This window comes from Vitis riparia, unplaced genomic scaffold (genome assembly GCF_004353265.1).
Source record: "Vitis riparia cultivar Riparia Gloire de Montpellier isolate 1030 unplaced genomic scaffold, EGFV_Vit.rip_1.0 scaffold761_pilon_pilon, whole genome shotgun sequence".
Classification (NCBI taxonomy): domain Eukaryota; kingdom Viridiplantae; phylum Streptophyta; class Magnoliopsida; order Vitales; family Vitaceae; genus Vitis; species Vitis riparia.
This window is the reverse complement of record NW_023269772.1, coordinates 110,966-124,218: the sequence shown is the minus strand read 5'-3', so window position 1 is coordinate 124,218 and position 13,253 is coordinate 110,966.

The window sequence follows — 13,253 nt, the reverse complement described above, 5'->3', positions numbered from 1 at the left end:
AACTCCAATTTTCCAGTGATCTTCGAGATTCCAATTTTTCAAATAAATTTCAAAAAATCCAATTTTCCCTCAAATAGTTTTCATTCCGCTCTGGTTTCAAACGATCTTCTGTTCCTCTTAATTTTAATAGGCATGAATAAATTTTTCATAATTTCAGAATAATGGAATATGTGACATTAATTCATGTAAAATAAACGGGCTTTGGTGGGGCCCAACATGGGTGACTTTATGATTGATTGATTGTTTGATTTGATTATCATACATGATTGATTTATCCTACTCTCTAACATGCATGAGATTATTCCTAAATTGTGCACTAACTCTCTATTAATAGCTCATGGTGGCTCGTTGCCCAGTATGTACCCACTTCCTTCTAGTCGTTGTCTATGCGTGTCCCATTCCCACATGTGCACGATTTATTCTGGGTATTAATTGATTTACTCATCCATTGCCATGATTGCTTCAATTTTATTAGTAGAGACCCGACTTTAGGGACTTAGAGGGGTGCTACGATTTTTACCATATCTTCCCGATAAGTAACCTGACCCTCGAACCCGATCCGGTTTTTTGTAAATCACCTTTTCCAAAATAAGGAGTCACACTTAGGGTTTTCTTTCTTATTTTGTTTACCCTTTTAAAATAAAACAAAAATGAGTGGCGACTCCAAATCATATTTCTTAATCAATAAAATCATTTTTCAAAATAAAAATCGAACTCGCCATCGAGTGGAAAATGCATGAGCTGAAATGAAGGGTCCATAGTGATGCATAATAATTAATAAAGGGTAAATTTGCCCTGGTAAGTGGATGCTGGTCTAACCTTTTAGTTGTTTGGGAGTAGCTCATTTATGTGGAGATAGCTTTGACCCGGTCAATGCGGGTTTTCACAACTCATTTTTAAACTTTGCACAGAGCTTCAACTGGCCAACGCAGGAGTTTTGGGTCAAAATGGCCTATTTTTTAAAATAATTGTAACATCTAACCACTTTTTGAAACTTATGTTCAAATTGGCTTCTTTGGTGCCACGTAGGCGCCATGTTATTAAATTTTTTTTTTTCGTCATTTTAGTTAAAGCCGCAGTTGCCAACTGCAGCTTCATTTTTGAACTAAAGTTGCAGTTGGCAACTGCAGCTTCATTTTTGAACTAAAGCCGCAGTTGGCAACTACGGCTTCATTTTTTAACTAAAGCCACAATTGTCAACTGAGGCTTTAGTTCTTTTTTTTTTTTTTTAAATTTAAAATTTAATTAAAAATTATTAAATTATAATTTATGATTGAAATTTAAAAATATACTTAAATAATAAATTATTTATATTTAAATTTAAAAATCTAGTATTACTTCAACAAACATAAATTGATAAATAGAAGATATTATAAATGAATATTTTATTTATTAATAAATTAATAATCTTAAAATAATAAACTTATATAACATATAAATAATATATAACATTGTATAATTTATTAATTTAAGATATTTAATTTATTGTTTTTTAAGATATTAATTTATTTGTATTATGATAAATTTATCTTTATCGAAATAATAGTATACTTTTAAGCCATAATTGATAACTGAGATTTCAATTATAATTTTTTTTTACTTTCAAATTTAATTAAAAACTATTAAATTAAAATTTATGATTGAAATTTAAAAATATACTTAAATAATAAATTATTTATATTTAAACTTAAATATCTAGTATCACTTTAACAAACATAAATTGATAAATAGAAGATATTATAAATGAATATTTTATTTATTAATAAATTAAAAATCTTAAAATAATAAATTTATATAACATATAAATAATATATAAAATTATATAATTTATTAATTTAAGATATTTAATTTTTTGTTTTTTAAGATATTAATTTATTTGTATTATGATAAATTTATCTTTATCGAAATAATAGTATACTTTTAAGCCGCAGTTGGTAACTGAGATTTCAATTATAATTTTTTTTTACTTTCAAATTTAATTAAAAACTATTAAATTACAATTTATTATTGAAATTAAAAATATATACTCTAATAATAAATTATTTATATTTAAACTTAATAATTTAGTATTAGTTCAACAAACATAAATTAATAAATAGAAGATATTATAAATGAATGTTTTATTTATTAATAAATTAATAATCTTAAAATAATAAACTTATATAACATATAAATAATATATAAAATTGTATAATTTATTAATTTAAAATATTTAATTTGTTATTTTTTAAGATATTAATTTATTTGTATATGACAAATTTATTTTTATTGAAATAATAGTATACTCTTAAGACGTAGTTGTCATATGCCTTGCCTTGGTATTTGAAGTTTGATGCAACAAAGCTATTTGCATATGCCTTGGTATTGAGTGCTATGTGGAAGATAAGACCCAATGTTGTATTATTTGTTGTTTGCATGTGCGTGACTATTTTTTGTGAACTCTAAATGGAGTGGAGTTGTATATGCTGCTCAAAAGGCATCACTTTGCAGGTGTTGTTTTGATGTAGATCATGTCCTAAGATTGATGCGTTTTTACATATGAATTTCACTATGCCTTCTCAAGTTCATGAAAATACTCTTAACTAAATTTTCCTCGTATCATCTTATGTGGAATTCTATTTATATAAATAATATTGTTTAATGAGTATTATATTTTTAAAAGAACAAAATTGATAAAATTTCACCATGCTTTCTTGTGGATGTGGAAATAAAATTAAAATATTTTATGCTAAAACTAATGGACTTGTGATTCATTCATAGTTATAAATTCTTATGGCATTAATTAGATGTATCTTAAAACAACTAAGCAATACTCCCCTTAAACCATGTGAAAGTCTGACCAGGCTAAAGCTCAATGCTAGTCAAACTGAGGAAAAAATGTATAGGTAGGTTGCCCCCTTGAAGCAAAATGCTGACTCCATCATTGTTTATAAGTCATGACCCTTTTGTCTATCGATAATTTTCTTTGAACGAGTAGGAAAGTCAAAATTTAAGCTATGTTTAGTTCCTAGAAAGTATAAAGAAAGAAAGAAATAGCAAGAAAGAAGTTTTTCTCATGTTTGATCGTCTTATACAAAATATTAAAGAAAATCAAATATAATTGAAATTAGTTAGAAACTTATAAATTTTCAAATTATTTAATCTTTATATCGAACAGTTAAAATAAGTTAAATGAATTTGAAATAATATACAAAAATAATTTATTAACTTTAAATATGTATTGTTTTATTTTTCTTCATTTTTTCCTTTTTGTTACTTTTCCTCTTATTTTCTTTCTCTTGTATTTTCCCTCAAATTTTTTCAGAAACCAAACAGAGTTTTATGGTTTCACTATTACAATTTTTATATCATTTACAATCAAAGTTTAGCATTATAGATCAAGGTATGCAATTCTTCATTCAAGTTTTAAATTCTCGTTGTTAATATCATGAAATTTCTAACAAAAGCAAAATTTACTATATTTAATAGAAGATATTTTGTTGTAAAAGATATTTTATTATTGATGGGGTCGTCTTTAATATATGATCAACTTGTAACAATTTAATGACCCCTAGTACTGTTTATTGTGGATTGCTTCAAGAGAAATTGCAAAATGAGAAAAAGGCCGCAAAGGAGATCATTGTGGGCAAGTTGTATTAACTACGACACAGAAGACCCAAAATTAGATGAGCTAAACAGTAGTCGTCCAACCTAACAAAGGTTGCACCAAAGACCCAAACTTGAATATGAGCAGAGAGCATAAACCCTTGTATGCCAACCTAGTTTGAAGTTAACAAATGGTTATATATTATTCTTTGTTGTAAAGCCACTAAATTAAGTTTGAATAGAGGTAAATACTATTCTCTCTAAAAAATTAACAGAGTTCAATGGCTAGAACTAAGATCTCTTTTCATTTAATTGTTTAGTGAGACTTTTTTCTTTATAGTATAATTGGACATTGTTTTAGAAAATAAACATTCATTCCAAAAAAATTGTAAAATTGTTTTTAAAAATTATTTTTGAAGAACCATTTTTGAAAACATTTTCAAATAGAGTCTTGAATAGTTTTTCATTTTCATCTCCCCCGTTCCTATGAAACATAAGTTGTTCTATTCATGATTAATTGTTGTAATTTTGTACTAAACATGAGAAATGATAGATGATAGAGTTTTAATAGTAAAGCCAATAGTCAATTTATTTTTATTTTTTAAATTACAATATGTAAATGATTTTTGTTGTTAGGAATCTTATCTAAATTAATGAGACATATAGACATCTAAATAAACTGTTTTTCGATGCGATTGAGATTTATGCTAAAATTCAATAAAATAGATTAGACGAATGAAATTGATTTGTGAAAGTTCCTTATGATACATCAACATCTCTAAACATTTCATTTTGAAATAATGTTCTAAAAATATTATTATTCTTCAAGAAGCAACAAATAGATGTTATTTGATGAATCTTTGCTAATGAAACTTTCATTGGGAGAATAGAATCATTCACACAATTTTCAATTAAATATTTGTTAAAATATTGTAAATGTCAAATTATGTGATGACGATAAATTATAACAATATTTCTTTAGTTTTTTAATAACTTGAAAGAGGCAACCTCACCTGATCGAATACTAAATCAACCCTTTGTTGCCCTACTTTTTTAAAAAAGTAGTCCACATTGAATTCTAAATATAAACTATTTTATAGAGGGAAGTCGGAAAGGAATAAACTATTAAATAAATAATGATTTTACTTAGTGGCATAACTTGAAGAGATCGAGCTAATCTAACCCGAATTCAACTCAGTATTTGGCGAGATTGAACAATCATTTTTGGTACTCAGGTTGATTTTAGGTTATATTTTTTTTAACTCGAACTCAATTTAGGTTAAGTTCGAGCTAAGGTTTAGGAAACTTGAGTTTAATTCGAATCCTATGTAATATTTTTATAATATTAATAATGTATATTATTCTATATAATAATATATTTTTATTTTAAAAAAAATCAAATTATATTATATCATATAATTTTTATTATTTTAGAAAGATACATAAATTTATTTTTACTTTTTTTTTTACTAGCTTGAAATTTGTCTTATTTATTATTTAAATTTATATATATATGGTAAGTTGCAACCATAATTGCTATTATTGAATTTTCAATGGAAATGCCAAATTAGCTGTAAATATGTTTTCAAAAACAAAGCTTGATACCATTTAGGTCCTCTCTTTAACATTCAAAGGCCATAGTAAGTATCGCCCGGTTTTGTCGTTGCACTTTTCCAGCTGTAGAACGAAACACTATTCATCTCCTTCTGTATTGCCCCCTGGCAGCCTCTTTTCTCGTCATTGTCCTTCTAATTTCTTGAATTTCAGGTGTTTATTTTTCAGGTTTCCCGAGAGCATGGATTGTGTGAGCCCAATCTATACTATTGCCACTGATCTGTTCGGTTGCACCGTCAAGCGTGCCTCCCATATCCGTGGTCTCCGAGAAAATCTTGAATGCTTGAGAGAGGAAATGGAGCTACTGAACCTTCGAAGTGAAGATCTAAAGACGAGAGTGGAACTTGGAAAGCAGCAACAGATGACACCCAGAAGGGAAGTGGAAGGCTGGCTTCAGGACGTTGGTGAGGAGGAAAGTGAAGTAGCTGCAATCCTCCACGAAGGGGATGGAGCACTAGAGAAGGAATGTCTTGGAAGATTTTGTAATATTCGGTCGAGCTACAACCTCGGAAAGAGAGTGAGTCGAAAAATCATGCGGGTAAGGGAACTAACAAGCAGAGGATATTTTGAAGCTGTGGCATACAGGTTGCCTCGTGATGTTGTGGATGAATTACCTCTTGTGCGTACCGTGGGCTTAGATTCCTTGTATGAGATGGTGTGCAGCTTTTTCGCTCAAGATGAAGTAGGAATTGTTGGATTATATGGAAAACGCGGAATTGGAAAAACAACACTAATGAAGAAAATCAACAATGGTCTCCTCGAAACAAGACACGACTTTCATATGGTGATTTGGGTTTCAGTGTCCAAGCAAGCAAGCGTGAGAGCTGCTCAAGAGGTGATTGGAAACAAATTACAGATCATTGATAGCATGTGGCAAATAGAAGTCAGGATGAAAAGGCTATAGAAATCTTCAAAATCATGAAAACAAAAAGGTTTTTGCTGTTTTTAGACGATGTACAGGTACCACTTGATCTCTCAGATATAGGATTCCTCTTCCTGATGCTCAAAACAAGTCCAAAGTAATAATCGCAACTCGATCAATGAGAATATGCAGTGAGATGAACGCTAAAAGGTGGTTGGCAGTAAAGCCTTTGGCATGGGTTGAAGCCTGGACTTTGTTCACCAAGCTCGTCGGAGAGGACACTCTAAATTCTAGTCCCAGGATACAACAGCTTGCCACAGCACTTTGGAAGATGCCAAGGTTTGCCATCTGCCATCATAATGGCTGGACGAAAATTGGGTGCCTGCAAGATTGTCAGGGAATGGAAACAGTTAACACTAGTGCTGGAGAACCTCATAAAAGAAGTAATTTCAGGTATGGAGGATCAATTGTTTCATGTTTTGAAGCTAAGTTATGATAGCTTACTCGATGATATCACCAAACTTTATTTCATATATTGCTTTATATTTCCCAAGGAATATGTAATTAGGAATGATGAGCTGATAGAACATTTCTATGCAGGGGAAGACAGGTTGCCTCATCCTGTTGTAGATGAAATGCCTCTTGGGCGTACTGTGGGGTTAGATTCCTTGTATGAAAAGGTGTGCAGCTGCCTCGCTGAAGATGAAGTAGGAATTCTTGGATTATATGGAATACGCAGTGTTGGAAAAACAACACTGATGAAGAAAATCAACAATGGTCTCCTCGAAACAAGACACGACTTTGATGCGGTGATTTGGGTTTCAGTGTCCGAGCAAGCAAGCGTGAGAGCTGCTCAAGACGTGATTGGAAACAAATTACAGATCATTGATAGTATGTGGCGAAATAGAAGTCAGGATGAAAATGCTATAGAAATCTTCAAAATCATGAAAACAAAAAGGTTTTTGCTGTTGTTAGACAATGTACAGAAACCACTTGATCTCTCAGATATAGGATTTCCTCTTCCTGATGCTCGAAACAAGTCCAAAGTAATAATCGCAACTCGATCAATGAGAATATGCTGCAAGATGGCAGCTCAAAGGATATTTGAAGTAGAGCCTTTGGAATGGGTTGAAGCCTGGACTTTGTTCAGCGAGCTCGTCGGAGAGGACACTCTAAATTTTAGTCCCGGGATACAACAGCTTGCCCACAGCACTTTGGATAGATGCCAAGGTTTGCCATCTGCCATCATAATGGCTGGACGAACATTGGGTGGCTGCAAGATTGTCAGGGAATGGGAACAGTTAACACAAGAGCTGGAGGACCTCATAAAAGAAGAAATTTCAGGTATGGAGGATCAATTGTTTCATGTTTTGAAGCTCAGTTATGATAGCTTACTCGATGAATCACCAAACTTGTTTCATATATTGCTTTATATTTCCCAAGAAATATGTAATTATGAATGATAATCTTATAGAACATTTCTATGCAGGGGAAGACAGGTTGCCTGATGCTGTTGTAGATGAAATGCCTCTTGGGCATACCGTGGGCTTAGATTGGTTGTATGAGACAGTTTGCAGCTGCCTCACTGGATATCAAGTAGGAATTATTGCATTATATGGAACAGGCGGGGTTGGAAAAACAACACTAATGAGGAAAATCAACAACGAGTTCCTGAAACAAGTCACCAATTTAATACAGTGATTTGGGTTACCGTCTCCAAGCAAGCAAGTGTGAAAGCTGCTCAAGAGGTGATTCGAAATAAATTACAAATCCCAGATAGCCTGTGGCAGGGTAGAACAGAGGATGAAAGGGCGACAGAAATATTCAACATCATGAAAACAAGAAGGTTTGTGCTACTTTTAGATGATGTATGGCAACGACTTGATCTCTCAAAAATAGGAGTTCCTCTTCCAGAAATTCGAAACCGATCCAAAGTAATAATCACAACTCGAATTCAGGAAATATGCAATGAAATGGAAGTTCAAAGGATGTTTAGGGTAGAGTGTTTGGCACAGGAAGAAGCCTTGGCTTTGTTCCTGGAGAAAGTCGGAGAGAACACTCTAAATTCTCACCCTGATATATCACGGTTTTCTGAAAAGATGGAGAGCGGTGCAAAGGCTTGCCGCTTGCCCTTATTACTGTAGGAAGAGCAATGGCTAATAAGAATTCTCCCCATGAATGGGATCAAGCAATCCAAGAACTGGAGAATTTCCCTGTGGAAATTTCAGGTATGGAGGTTGAGTTGTATCATGTTTTGAAATTAAGTTATGATAGCTTAAGAGATGATATCACCAAATCTTGTTTCATATACTGTTCTTTTTTTCCGAAGGAATATGAAATTAGAAATGATGAGCTTATAGAACATTGGATTGGGGAAGGGTCTTTTGATGGTGAGGACATATATGAAGCACGCAGACGAGGATACAAAATCATTCAAGACCTAAAGAATGCATGCTTGTTAGAGGAGGGTGATGGATTTAAAGAATGTATCAAGATGCACGATGTGATACACGACATGGCTCAATGGATAAGTCAAGAATGTGGAAACAAGATGAACAAGATTTGGGTATGTGAATCTCTCGGGCTTGTTGACGCTGAGAGAGTTACCAAATGGAAGGATGCAGAAAGGATATCATTGTGGGGTAGGAATATTGAGAAACTCCCAAAAACACCACATCGCTCTAATCTCCAGACTCTCTTTGTGAGGGAATGTATTCAATTGAAGACATTTCCAAGAGGATTCTTCCAATTCATGCCTCTTATAAGAGTTCTAGATTTGTCAGCTACTCATTGTATAACGGAGTTACCTGATGGGATTGAGAGATTAGTGGAATTGGAATACATTAATCTTTCAATGACTCATGTAAAAGAGTTGGCGATTGGGATGACGAAGTTGACAAAACTGAGGTGCTTGTTACTTGATGGTATGCCTCCACTTATAATTCCTCCACAATTGATATCTAGTCTTTCATCATTACAATTGTTTACTATGTATGATGAAAATGCTTTCTCTGAATGTCGCACCAACTTATTGGAAGAACTGGAGTCAATAGAACCTGTGGATGAGTTATCTCTCTCCTTTCGTAGTGTTGTAGCTCTCAATAAATTACTGAGCTCCTACAAGTTACAAAGGTGCATAAGAAGATTAAGTCTACATGACTGCAGAGATTTATCATTGCTTGAGCTATCATCAATATTTCTGAACTACTTGGAGATTCTTGTGATATTCAATTGTCTTCAATTGGAAGAAATGAAAATTAATGTGGAAAAAGAGGGAAGTAAAGGATTTGAACAATCTGATGGGATCCCCAATCCTGAGTTGATAGTGAGAAACAACCAACACTTCCGCAGGCTTTGTGATGTAAAGATTTGGAGCTGTCCAAAACTGTTGAACTTGACATGGCTTATTTATGCTGCCCACCTTCAGTCGCTTAATGTTCAATTCTGTGAATCCATGAAAGAAGTGATAAGTAATGAGTATGTAACTTCAAGTACACAGCACGCCAGCATATTCACAAGGCTCACATCTCTAGTATTAGGTGGTATGCCAATGCTAGAGAGCATCTATCGTGGGGCACTACTCTTCCCTTCATTGGAATTAATCTCTGTGATCAATTGCCCGAGGCTAAGAAGGCTCCCAATCGATTCAATTAGTGCCGCCAAGAGCTTAAAGAAAATTGAAGGAGATCTAACCTGGTGGGGAAGGTTGAAATGGGAGGATGAATCTGTGGAGGAGATTTTCACCAACTATTTTCCCCTCAATACTTGGCTGACCCAATCCAGGACCCAGGTATTAAGCTTTGATGCTTTGTTTTTAAATGCTGTATGTGATTGAAAATTCACACTTAAATTATTAAATGTGATTGTTATTATTATAATATATTAAAATAACCAACTCATAGAAAGGTGCCACTTCTACATAACAGGGGAAGTGGAGGGAAAGAAGAAACTGGTGGTAGAAGGTTCAACCTCAAGGCAGCCACCTAAACACAGCTTGTCAATCGCTGAAGTTATAACTCATGAGGAAACAGGTACCACCGACTCACTCTCCTATAACTATTAACTACCAACAGCAAATCTCCAAAACTCAAGTTGGTCATTTCATCCGATAACCATTTGGTACATCTATAGAAGGTTTTAAATATTGAACCGGGTCGGCCGCTAACTGTCTAGAATGTCCGAACTGAAACCGGTTTAATCAAACGGCCCAGCCCAGCCAGTCCTTGAAGAACTGATCAAGCCTTATTTGACCACTATTGGGCCTGTACCACTACCAGCCCATTCGATTCCATTTGTTGTCCGATTGTTGCACCTATTCACAGAAGCGACTTGATCGCCTTACGATGTGGGATGTAGACAATTTTGGACCACTTCCAGCCCATTCCTATCTTTGCACCTGTTTAATAGAAGCCATTAACTTGTTGCACCTATTTTATAGAAGCCATTAACTTGATTACCTTCCGATGTGGGATTTTCTTAAGAAGTACACTTGACCCTTGGACCTGCCGATTATTAAAAGTGCAGCTGGACTATTGGGATATGGGATCGGGATATTCATTTTTGTTGTCCAAATGCAATATATAGAATTGCTGTGTCTTTTATATTTTTATTATTTAGAACCTCAAAATAATTACACTTAATTACTTATTATGTGATAATATCTATGAAAATAGTATAATATTTTTTTAAAATTATAAAATAATAAGATATACAACTTTTGATATATGGATAGAGCTAAATATTATAATTTTTCTTTCATCTTAAATATATCTTCACACTAAAATATCATGCATATTAATATATTTTTATTTATCCTTATCATTTATTTTGATAATATAATGAAATATTATTATTTTTAATCTTAATTTCTTATAAATAATTTTAACTTATATGAAATATATATTATATATTATATATTTATTATGTCATTGATTCGATTGTGATTCAATCACTAGTTTTCCATATAATCACTTGTTTAAACATGAAAAAATGCTATATTTTCCCTCATATTTTATAATTGGCTTTGGGAAAAAGTAAAATTTTGTAATAACAGATACTATATTCTGAAAATCTTATGTTTCTCGGTGCATAACATAATTTCCATGTAGTGTTCATAACAATGTCCATGTATTGTTATTTTTGCAGGATGAGTATTTGAAGTTTGATGCAACTAAGCTATTTGCATATGTCTTGGTACTGAGTGCTGTGTGGAAGATAAGATCGAATGTTGTATTATTTGTTGTTTGCATGTGTGTGACAATTTTTTGTGAACTCTAAATGGTGTGATGGAGTTGTATTTGCTGCTCAAAAGGCATGACTTTGCAGGTGGTGTTGTTTTGATGTAGATCATGTCCTAAGATTGATGTGTTTTTACATATGAATTTCCCTATGCCTTCTCAAGTTCATGAAAACACTTTAACTAAATTTTCCTTATATTATCTTATGTGGAATTCTATATATATAAATAATAGTGTTTAATGAGTGCTATATTTTTTAAAAGAACAGAATTGATAATATTTCACCATGCTTTCTTGTGGACGTGGAAATAAAATTAAAATTTTTTATGTTTAATCTAATAGACTTGCTATTCATTCATATTTATATATTCTAATGGCATTAATTAGATGTACCTTAAAACAACTAAAAAACACAAGACCAACAATACCCCCCTTAAACCATGTGAAAGTCTAACCATTGGGCTAAAGCTCCCCTTGAAACAAAATGCTGGCTCCGGCATTGTTTATAAGCCATGACCCCTTTGTCTACCAACAATTTTCTATGAACTAGATGAAAGTCAAGATTTAGGCTATGTATGGTTCTCCGAAGGTATAAGGAAAGAAAGAAATGGTAAGGAAGATGCTTTTCTCATATTTGATCATCTTATACAAAATATTAAAGAAAATCAAATATAATTGAAATTTGTTAGAAACTCGTAAATTTTCAAATTATTTAATTTTTATATCGAAGAGTTAAAATAAGTTAAATGAATTTGAAATAATATATAAAAATAATTTATTAACTTTAAATATGTATTTTTTTTCCTTCACTTTTTTCTTTTTGTTACTTTTCCTCTTTACTTTCTTTCTATTGTATTTTCCCTCAAATTTTTTCAGAAACCAAACATAGTTTTAAGATTTCACTGTTACAATTTTTATATCCTTTACAATCAAAGTTTAGAATTATAAATCAAGGTATGCAATTCTTCATTCAAGTTTTAAATTTTCGTTGTTAATGTCATGAAATTTCTAACGAAAGAAAATTTTACTACATTTTATGATCAACTTGTCTTTAATATATGATCAACTTGTAATGACTTAATGACCCTTAGTACTGTTTATTATGGATTGCTTCGAGAGAAATTGCAAAATGAGAAAAAGGCCACAAAGGATATAATTGTGGGCAAGTCATGTATTAACTACGGCACAAAAGATCCAAAATTAGATGAGCTAAACAGTAGTCATCCAATCCAACAAAGGTTGCACCAAAGACCCAAATTTTCAGCCCAAACTTGAATATGAGTAGAGAGCATAAACCCTTGTATGCCAACTTAGTTTGAAGTTTTACAAATGGTTATATATTGTTCTTTATTGTAAAGCCACTAAATTAAGTCTGAATAGAGGTAAATACTATTTTCTCTAAAAAATTAACGAAATTCAATGCTTAAAACTTAGATCTCTTTTTATTTAACTATTTAGTGAGACTTTTTTCTTTATAGCATAACTGGACATTGTTTTAGAAAATAAACATTCATTTCAAAAAAAAATGTAAACTTGTTTTTAAAAATTATTTTTTGAAGAACCATTTTTGAAAACATTTTCAAATAGAGTCTGAATATTATTTTCATTTTCATCTTCCCCATTCCTATGAAACATAAGTTGTTCAATTCATGATTAATTGTCGTAATTTTGTACTAAACATGAGAAAGGATCAATGATGGAGTTTATTATAGTAAAGCCCATGGTCAATTTATTTTTATTTTTATTTTTTGAATTAAAATATGTAAATGATTTCTATTGTTAGGAGTTTTACCTAAATTAATGAGATATATAAACTTCAAATAAACTGTTTTTTCGATGGGATTGGGATTTGTGCTAACATTTTAATAAAATAGATTAGACGAATGAAATTGATTTATGAAAGTTCCTTGTGATACCTCAACATCTCTAAACATTTCATTTTGAAATAATATTCT